The sequence below is a fragment of the Dendropsophus ebraccatus genome, chromosome 1, assembly GCF_027789765.1.
Source record: "Dendropsophus ebraccatus isolate aDenEbr1 chromosome 1, aDenEbr1.pat, whole genome shotgun sequence".
NCBI lineage: Eukaryota > Metazoa > Chordata > Amphibia > Anura > Hylidae > Dendropsophus > Dendropsophus ebraccatus.
Genome location: NC_091454.1, coordinates 144,195,810 through 144,206,640, shown reverse-complemented (window position 1 = coordinate 144,206,640; position 10,831 = coordinate 144,195,810).

Here is a 10,831-nt window from a genome sequence, read left to right as displayed (position 1 = left end):
GTAAAATTTGTTTAAAAGAAAAAAAAAGTTGTATGCTTAACTTTCCAAGTCATCTGCTTGCCCAACATCTAAATTCCCTGGCCACTTAGCTGGTCTTGCTTTACTGGCCCCTTCTAGTGACATGTCGTCCTCTGTGTGGTTGTTATGTGGAAATTATGCAACAAATCCAGCAAAATTTGGTGCAGATTTTCTGGTAGATTCATGGTCGGTTTTTCAGTGGAATAAGGGAAGTGAACTTATGTACATTTGTTTTTAGTGGCCATTAAAACAATTTAAAAAAACCCAGTCAATGAAGAGATGATTTTCATTTTCTCAATACTGCTTTTGATCTTTCCTAAAACTTACCTCTGACTGTCCCCTTGTTCTTTAGTTAATTTTCTTTAACAGGGCTATTATTTGCCCTTATTTTTACATTGTGGGAACATAGTGGTAGGCTAGTTTTTAGAGGACAGCATCCTCCTACCAAATTGTCAGGAACAAGTTTGCTTAACTAGGGGAGAAAAATGCAAAGTGTACACCAAAAAAAAAAAAAAACAGGAATTAGTGTGTAGTACCAGATGATAATAAATGTCAATCCCCCCATTCATAGATTGTAATAATGCTAGTGTTGGTCTATATTTTGAAGTGCCCATGTTGGCCACACATATGAGAACATGTAAATAATATAGAGAATAGAGTTGTTTTACATATTTTATCAGCTCATTTCCTAAAACACAATGGAAAAGCCCCACAAATATCTGGGGGCTTTAAAACTAGAAAATGTAGGAGTAAGAGCCTCTTAGGTAGCTAAATGTTGAATTGAATCTAAATTGTTAGGTGGCTGTCCCTTTAGGAACAAATTCTAAAGAAGAAAGATTAAAGGGGTACTTCAGTAAAAATTTTAAATATATTTTATATTTATTATTCTTAGATTATAATTGTGATATTTTTTTTTAATAAAATATATTAGAGAAGCATTTTTTGCATGAAAAACAATTAGGGAGAATCAAACTTCCCAACCGATGATGCACAAGACAGATTTCTTTAAAAGGATAGGAAAAAGTTAATTTAATGTATCCGTTAAAAATAAATAAATGAATACAAAGTCATTTTTCAATGCAAAAGCCTCCCCCTGTCTCCAGGATCCTGCTGAATATTTATAAAGGCGAACTACTTTATTTGTCTAACCTGCTGATAGCTCCCTATTATGCATGGGGCGCTCAGGATGAAAGTGTGTCTCTCACCGTCATCCTTGGCGACGTTCCCATGCAGTTTTAATGTAGTCCTCTGTCCAGTCAGGCCGTTTGGAGCACTGCCTGCCCCCAGAGTGTGATCCGGCCCACCCCTGGCCAGCCACCCCTAACCTGCTGATAATTCCCCTTTAAAATAGTCTCCAGAGAATAAAGTGGATCCAGTGGATAAAAAAAATGGCTTTTGGTCTTTAAGCATGGCAGGGCAGGACGCTGGTGGGTAGATGAGCCAAGCATTCAACTCTATCCAAATCCTGGGGACAAGGATACAGCATACAAGTGAAAGGGTCATAAGGGGATGATTTTACTTGTATAAGGCCATGTTCACACACTGTCTTTTTCAGTAAAATAACATCTGTTATTTGATACTCAAAATAATGGCCATTATTTTCAGTTCTCAATTATTTCCACTAAAGTCTATGGAAACAATGGCTGTTAGTTCACACAATAGCGCCATAGCAGCCATTGTGGGCAGCGGACATCAAATTAATGTTCAAGAGATACCTGTCCTTACACCAATTTTTCAATAAAATTTAATGCACCTTTTAAAAAAGCCACACTCTAAAGGGTGTTGAAAGCGGCCGTCATTCATCCCAAACTTAAAGGGGTTATCCAGCGCTACAAAAACATGGCCACTTTCCCCCTACTGTTGTCTCCAGTTTGGGTGGGGTTTTGAAACTCAGTTTCATTGAAGTAAATGGAGCTTAATTGCAAACCGCACCTGAACTGGAGACAACAGTAGGGGGAAAAGTGGCCATTGTTTTGTAGCGCTGGATAACCACTTTACCTTACCAACAGCCATTGTTGCTATGACAGGTGTGCCATAGCATGTTAAACAATGGCCGTTATTTGGTACTCAAAATAACGTGTGAATGTAGCCTATACTTGAGATAACAAAAAACCCTGCTCATATTAGAAATCCATACATTCATCCACTGAATAATACATTCAATAATTGGAAATGCTGGATAGGACATATTATATTGATGCTTTCCTTAAAGTGACCACAGAATTCTTTAAACAGAAAGGGTAAATCTTTTTCATATAGACATGTGTGCTTATATGTGTAAAATATGAGAGTAGAATAGAGAGTAATGCATATAGTATACAAACTATAGGGCAGAGGGGTCTTCCATAAATCGGATACTATGCCTGCATGAAGAGTGTAACAAGCTTGTCTCCAGGACAGATTTATGGCTCCTTGGGGGGAAACTGATTAAAAGCTGATTCCTAGTTTGTAAACACAAAAGAGAATAATGAAAGAGAAAGATTTATAGGATTTCTGGGGAGGGGAAGTCAAGAGGAGAGGGAAAATAAAAAGTAAGCAAGAGTGATAGAGAGAATAGGGTTTATATAAAGAACTTTAGGTCAGGCTTACAAATTGGGTAGAAGGGGCATTTATGCTACAATTATAGAGTATTATCGTTCTGCAGAGAATACAGTATCCTATGGAAGAACATTCTGTGTGCCTGTTTTTTCAAATGCCGAGTTTGCTTTTCTGCCTGGCAATTTTTAATCCAAAACATACAATACACTTCAAAGTTTTTGTTTTCTTTTCAACCATTTTTCCATTGAATTCCTTATGGAACCCAAACAATATGCATTTTGAAAATTTTCACGAATATTCCACCCAAAAATGTACTATGCAGATACTTTGTGATAAATATTCTATGTGCTTGTATTTCCTTTTATTATTGCTTTGATTTCACTCTCACATTTTAAAGCTTTTCATGATATAAATTCTACTTTTATGGGTAATTGGGATTTATTTCTTTCCGTATCTCTTATTACTGAAATGGGAGCATTTTATGAAGTTGATAAGCCCTAGGCAAAGTTTAAATTACTCTGCCTTGTTAAATAATATATTCATACATTTTTCCATCCTGCTGCTCCCTCTCAGCAAACATTATGCTTGCTCATAAGGTCCCATCGTGTAACGTGATGTTCACACTGTGTGCCCAGGTCACCAGAGAAAAAGCTGAAACCACATCAATTCTAAACTGACTTCTTTGTCTGTGGTCTTAGGTCCATGCTGGGAGTTATACATCATAATCATTATTTTAAGGGCATCTATACCAAGTCCAAGCAATTCATATATGTTCCAAACCATTAACAATGACAACTGCAGACAAGCAGGCACCCATAAAACACATAAATCTGTCTCCATGGAGGTAAAGGTTGTATATATAGTGCAAGTAACATGCAGCCGCCTCATCTCATGCACATACCTATATTACTAATCTGTTTAGTACTGTTGCATTATATGATGTGCAGAGAATTCTCTAACTTTATATACATCAAATTGTACACACAGGCACCACATGCATACAGAGACCTTTTTTTCTTCGTCTACCATCTGTAAGAGTTTCTAAAAAAATTTTGACATCTTTCATGTTTATTGTCGTAGAGTTATTCTTCTGTAGAAGCATTGCTCCTAGAAGACAATACTGTAATTCACAAAGTAACATTGCTGCAAACATAAGCGTTAGATTCTTTAAAGGGAGGAAATCAGCATGATTGTGCTGATATGGTTCCCTGCAGCACAGTATAGAGCTACTGTGCAGCTTGCAGAGTCGGAAGCCTGAGAAGCAGGCCGGAGCACGGGCAGGTAACGGTTAGCTAGGCAGCGTTTGGTTAAGTGGGAAGGGGCTTTACATACTAACTTCTCCATAGTTGGCGGACCACTCCAGTTTACACGGTGAGGCTGGGTTCACACTACGTTTTTGCAATCCATTTAACAAATCCGTTTTTGGTTTTTTTTTACGGACACAAATATGAGGTCGACCACATTTTGCGTCCGTCAAAAAACAAACGTTTTTTTTTTATTTATAATGGAAGTCAATGGAAAAACTGATCATAATGGATGCACACAGATGCATCCGTTTTTTGCAATCCATTCTTCAACCGTTTGCAAAAACGTACTGTGAACCCAGCCTAAGATGTGCGGCCGATTAGCAATCATTTGAATGCCTGCACAAAACATGCGATCAGCCAACTTTATTGAATGATTTATTGTTCATCAGCTGATTGCTGGCTCTTTTACATGGGCCAAATATCATCAATGAATGTTCCTGCCGGCCTGTGTTAACAATTAGATAAATAGAAAAGAAACAAAACCAGGCACAGGCGCCTTGTGTATTACCAAGGGAAACAGGGATACTAGAGAAGGTGAAGAGGGTGCTCACCTAATAGCCCCTTGGACCCCTGAGTTTAGGGGTCCAAACTGTCCTGTTGTCAGGTCCAACTTGCTGGATGGAGGAGCACACTGATGGACTGCCCAGCTGACTGCACCACTAAAATGGGATACTCCAAACAGGGGCCCATGTCATATGTGATTGTTTATGTCTGATGAAGGGGGTGCAAACCCCTAAGACAAGTCCTGTTTTTATGCCTTCTACAATAAACCATTTTGCTTATTGAACGTCTCTGGAGCACATCTTCTTGGACAGTGCTGACCATGAGCACTACGCTTGTTTTTTCTATTCTTTTGTCTGTATTTTGTTATAGATTGTTTAACCATCAGTTATGTCTCAAGCCCACCGCCTGTCCCTCTCATAGGGAGGGGGTACAACTGGCTATAGTTTAAGTATATGGTGACCTTAAGGGCACAATAAGGCTTCTTACCCTTATTCTGTAGATACCTTTTATGCAAACTAACCCATTCCACTACCAAGATATACTTGTTTTAATCTATATGCAAATTAACTTAAAAAAAAAAGGGATTCTCTTGGTTTGACACTTTCCTTGAATGGTAATACCAACGACCCACTTATAAACACTTCCACTGGTTTGATTGACAGCCAGAAGCCTGCCGTTTCATCTCTGCTGTTTGCTTGAAATCTTGTGCTAGAGCATTGCAATCTGCAGTGCTGATATTTGCTGTGAAAATTGTGCAGGTGCAGATCAGGCTTTGAGGCAGCTCGGAGAAAGCTTCCATTACCATGCATATGCTGGGCATCAGTTGCAATGCTCTTGCACCAGATTTCATGTAGGCTGTGGAGATGAAACTACAATAGAGGCATTTACACATGGAACAGGGACACTCCTATTCAGTGGCCAGCTGGACCTTGTTGGGTGTTTGCAGTCCAGGGGAATGCCCCATGGGCCTCTAGAGCTAATTCAAATAAGAATTAAAAGAAGGATATCTTGGAGCTAAAGGGGCCAATTTCCATAAGAAAGGTATTTATGAAATCGAGGTAAGACGCTCTATTGTACTAATTTCATTAGTTTATACACTAAAATCTTGCTGACAGGTCCACTTTAATCTGTTTGAATACCTTTCCTGACCAATAAATTGCTTGACTTTCCAGTTTCCTGACATTTTGGGATCTGTTGTACTCCTTGACCCTGCATTTGAGTTCTCTATTAATTTTTTGAATGCCTGACTTAGGGCCCTATTACACTGGGGACAATTATTGTGTGAAAAATCGTCATATCGTTCGAATATAAACGATAATCGTTCTGTGTAATTGCAGGCAATGATCGAAAAATCGTTCATATGTCGTTGATAGTTTATTTAGATCTGAACCTAAAATTATCGTTAATCGTTCGCTGTAATTCCACATTCGTTCGCTCAAGTTCCGCATTTTTTCACTAATCGTTCAGTGTAATTGCACATTGTTCATTGTTTTGCTGGGATTAGAAGGAATAAACGATCATAGTAACGATCGTAACTAACGATTATTGTTCTGTGTAATATGATGAACGATTTCAGGTTAACGATAAACAATCTCGTTTGCGATCGTTTATCATTAGTCGTTAAAAATCGATCCGTGTAATAGGACCCTTAGCCTCACACCGCATGTTATTGTCTTCTATTGGCCTTCCTGCTTGCTTCACCAATTGGCATCTGCTCTTCCAGTGCGACCTTGGGATTTCAGCAGTGAAGGCCAGATTCCTGTATAGCTGCTAAAGACTAGAAGGCCACTGTTTTTATATCAGATGAGGAAATCATAACAATAGACATCTGTGTAGCACATATTCTTTGGAAATCGATTCTCAGTTTTTTCCATGTAAGGATCCTTTTGTATTTAATTCTTTTTTGCCTCAGCTCATAATTAAATTGATTCATCTTTTTCTTTTCTGCCTTCATTATCTAATTTTCTGTTTCTTACATTTGATGTATTAAATCAGGAATAAGACAATCTTTTTTTTATTGGCTGCTTAGTGTTCATGCTGCTATGATTTTCCTCAGATAACAGACAATTGTTAATACTAAAACCTTTAAAGGACACAAGCAAAATTGTCTCTTACTGTTCTATAGTACCTTGCCTTGTTCTCCTGCATAACATTCAGAATGATATCTAAATTCAAGGTGCAGACATACACGCTCAATTATTATAAGACAAACATTGAATCCATTTCTGAGCAAACATCACCTAAAATCACTTGCCATACAGGATTATTATTTGAGCCAAATGGAACAAACTATGCTTCTGGCTGCTGTCCTTGGTACCCCCTGATCTACCCAAGGTCTGTCTCATGTTGCTGCTCCCTGTGCTCCTTTCCCTGGATGCTGCTGGTATCTCATCATTTCTTACCTGAAGCGAGTCCTGGACCCATTCCTGGGGTCCCCTAGTTCTATTTTATGGTCTCCTTTTTCTTGGCCATGCTTCTGCCTACTTCTGAGCCACTCCCCAGTCCTTCAGCCATTGACAAGAAGAATACCTTTAATGAAGTTGATGGGGATTGAGGATGTGAGCCAGGTCACTGTAGTTTATATGGTGCTGATTAGAGATGAGCGAATCATTCATCTAAACAAAGCAAAGCGAAGCACTTTCATCAATGCTCCATTTGATCAGCGCTCTGCTTATCAAGCTGCTGGCCTTTCAGCGCTGCTCCACTCCTCCCAGGATGCCAGGAAAAGCTGGATCCAATCCTGGGAAACTTTTCCCAGTTTCCCAGGATTGGATCAAGCTTTTCCCTGGCTTATTAAATATAGGCCTCTATTTTCTCTTTCTCTGAAGATTTTATAGTTTTATATATTTAAGAAAGCACAATGAGGTGATTTGTAGGTTTTGTAAAGGTTTGTCTGCCTGGAAACTTTCCTTTTCTGAGGTGTTTAGGGCATTGAATATGCTATGCTATATTTTTATAACATCTGATTCATATGGGAAAGTGGAGATGGTTCCAAGAAGAAGAGAATGTTTCAATATTTCTAGACAAGGGCGTGGAGTGGCGGAAAAAAAGACAATTCCTTTCTTTGTATCAGATAGTATAAATACTGTTCCTAAAAAGCTCAAAGTCTTATAATACATGTATTTTTATAAGAAATGGCTTTTATATAACCTCAAAACTGTTTTTTCACTCAACATTAAATGTTATTATCCAAGAACTTGCCAATGTTGGTTTAATGATGTCTAGAATCCTATTTTCTTAAGCCCCAGTATGCCAAATATTTTACTGGTGATAAATGTGATGCATTAAAAAGTAGCTAAGCTGTTACACAAGATACAAGTCCATTAAGTTCTACCATTTACTGATCAAATAATTCAGTCCAGAGACAAGAAAGATGTCTTAGGTCTGCCAAGTGTAAAGGCCCTATTATATGAAGCGATCACCGTTACAGCCAATAATCGATTTGTGTAATAGAAGACAATGATCAGCCGACATGCATGATGTCGGCTGATTGTTGTCTTTCAACAGGCTGAAACACCAACGATCAGCCTAGCAACGATCTGCTGCCGTCGCTCCGTGTAGTCTGTAATCTGACAATTGCCCGGCTGTATTTCTCAGGTAAAAATATGGCCGTATTTTCAATGTAAGAATGCTCTCTATTATTATTATTTGTCATTATTTGTCATTAAATGACAGACGTCCCCAAAAGCAAAACAGCTGTTATTTTTTGGTGTGTGAACATAGCGTAATAGTTAGTTTACATTATGTCAAAATTTTGTGCTCCTATATGTAGCACACTAAGCAATTGGCATAGCATGATACCAAATGTATGTACATGTATGTACATGAGCAAATGGTGTTGCATACATTGTATACATCGCCATGCACTTTACAGTCTTAGTGGCCCCATTACATAGAAGATTTTTGGCCAACAGTCTTACAATCATCCTATATAATAGGACCAGCAAACAATCATTAGTCAGACATGGCTTTTGACATGTTTAAAGGAGTTTTCTAGGGAAACCTAATAGTTTACTATGTGCCTCCCTCTGCCATAAAACATAAAAAGAACCCATACGTACTCTTTTCTTACCCTCCGATCGCCAAACTTTGCACCTCTCAGATCTTCTGGTCGCCAATCCGATGGTGCCCCACTCCTTGCTCAGCTAATCACATAGTAAAGAGGGGGATCGGCAAGTCCTCAGAAGAAACATGAACAGCCTAGGAACAGGAACTGGAAGATCTGACAGCTGCAGGAGATGGGCATTCATATCTGGCCTAGTTTGGCTGTGTGGTAGAGCTCTTATTCACTTTATTTACAGCAGGACACCAGCACTTGTTATATTTATTTATTAAACAAAATATTACAATATTTCTGCATAAAGTATAATGTGTAACACAATCTGATAACTATGTTATGTCCTGGGAAGCAATACAGTTGTCCTTACATTTCCTATTCCTATTGATTTCCTCTTTGTGTATAGGTTTTGACTGACATTGTATGCCTTATAGGGGATTTCTGAATTAGACAATCTCATGTGGCTACTAAGCAAGCCGGTGATAATTACATGCCCATAAGAAAAGAGACAGAAACTCATTACATCAAGCTGAAATTGGTCAGGGCCGGGCCCAGATCTCTTGGGGCCACTAGAAGTTGTTATCTATGACTTAATTCATCCTTTGTTTGAGTATGCTTCAATATAACTGTAAGAAAAAAGTTTCCATTTATTAATGGGAATCAGTTGTTTATGTCTGGGGCATACATCTTGAATGGAATGGTATGGTTTAATGTACTGTGAAGGTTACCTGTTATGCACACTTTAATGCATTTCAGAACACTAAACATTGCATGGTGGAAAACTGAAAAACTAAACCTATATTGTAACTACTAGTCACGGGTATACCACTGATAATGTGAGATTAGATCATTGCACTTAGGCAGCATCCTGTTGTGACTGCACAGCGATATACTGGCTATATGCAGACAATTTAGGGAGATTCAGCGCTGTTGTCTCATGCAGTAATACATCCAGGAGCATATGGGGGAGACTTTTCAAACATGGTGTAAAGTAGCACTGGTTTAGTTGCCCCTAGCAACCAATCAGATTCCATCTTTCATTTTCCATGGGATCTGTGGGGAATAAAAAGTGGAATCTAATAGGTTGCAAGGGGCAACCGAGCCAGCTCCACTTTACATTAGTTTGATAAATCTCCCCATATCAGCATATAATGGGGAAAATGACACTGCGGATGCAATTTGTGCAAGGTTATTGTGACACTGGATGAAAGTATTTTACTGCCAGTGAATGTCAATGGAGAGGTTCCTTTCTGTTAGGACATAGTCACACAGGTTAAACTCCACATTGAATTTGATCTGGATCTGTGTCAAAGTCAGCAGCTCCCTGTGTGCCCCAAAGAGATAATATCAGACTCCCCTCCTCCAGGCTGTGCTTTCCTGCCCTGTGGTGATTCTGTCCATAAGATGGTGAGATGGAGGAACATGTGACCATCCCCAACCCCCTGTGTCCTCCATAGGAATACACAGGCTCAGTGGAGAACACTGGGGGGGGAGTATGGTCACATGTTACTCCATGTCAACTATTTTATAGACAGAATCACCACAGAGCAGGACATACAGGACACACGTTTAGACTGCATGTTCCTCTTTAGGTAGCACACAGTTGGACAAGCGATGCAATGAAGCATCTAGGACTCTTAGAGCTAGCAACAGGGCAATGCTGCCTGTTCCAAAAGTCTCAGAGAAGGGAACGGATTGCTGGGAGGACAGAGGAGTTGTAGTAGTGATAGAAGTAGTGATAGAAGTGAGTTTTTTTCCCTATAAGGTGGCAAAGAGGGGCCTGCTATCCCATGAGGGCACAGTGTGCTGGCCCATCTACAGGAGGGACATTGTGCTGCCACATTTATAGGCAATATATTAGGCTGCACATCTGCACATGGAGCAGTGTGCTGGCAAATTTTCAAAGGCACAGTGTTCTGCCATGTCTACAGGGGGCACAGCCTGCTGCCACATCTACAGGGGGCACAGTATGCTGGCACAACTACAGGGGGTACATGTGCTGCCACATCTACAGGGGGCACAGTATGCTGGCACATCTACAGGGGGAACAGTATGCTGGCACATCTACAGGGGGCACAGTATGCTGGCACAACTACAGGGGGTACATGTGCTGCCACAACTACAGGGGCACAGTGTGTTGCCACATCTACAGGGGGAACAGTATGCTGGCAAATAACTAAAGGGAGAAATAGAGAGGTTCTACTACTATATGAGGAGACAAAGTGGGTACTATTAGTACTGTACGTGGGGCAATACATATGTGTGTGGATGATGTTGGAGCAAGAAGCCTATTTGGCAGATTTGTGGATACAAGCTGTGGATAGGATAAGTCTCTATGATGGCCCAGAATAACGAGGGAAAGGAAACACGGAAACATGAACAATTCTGATCAGTGAAGTTGCCCCCT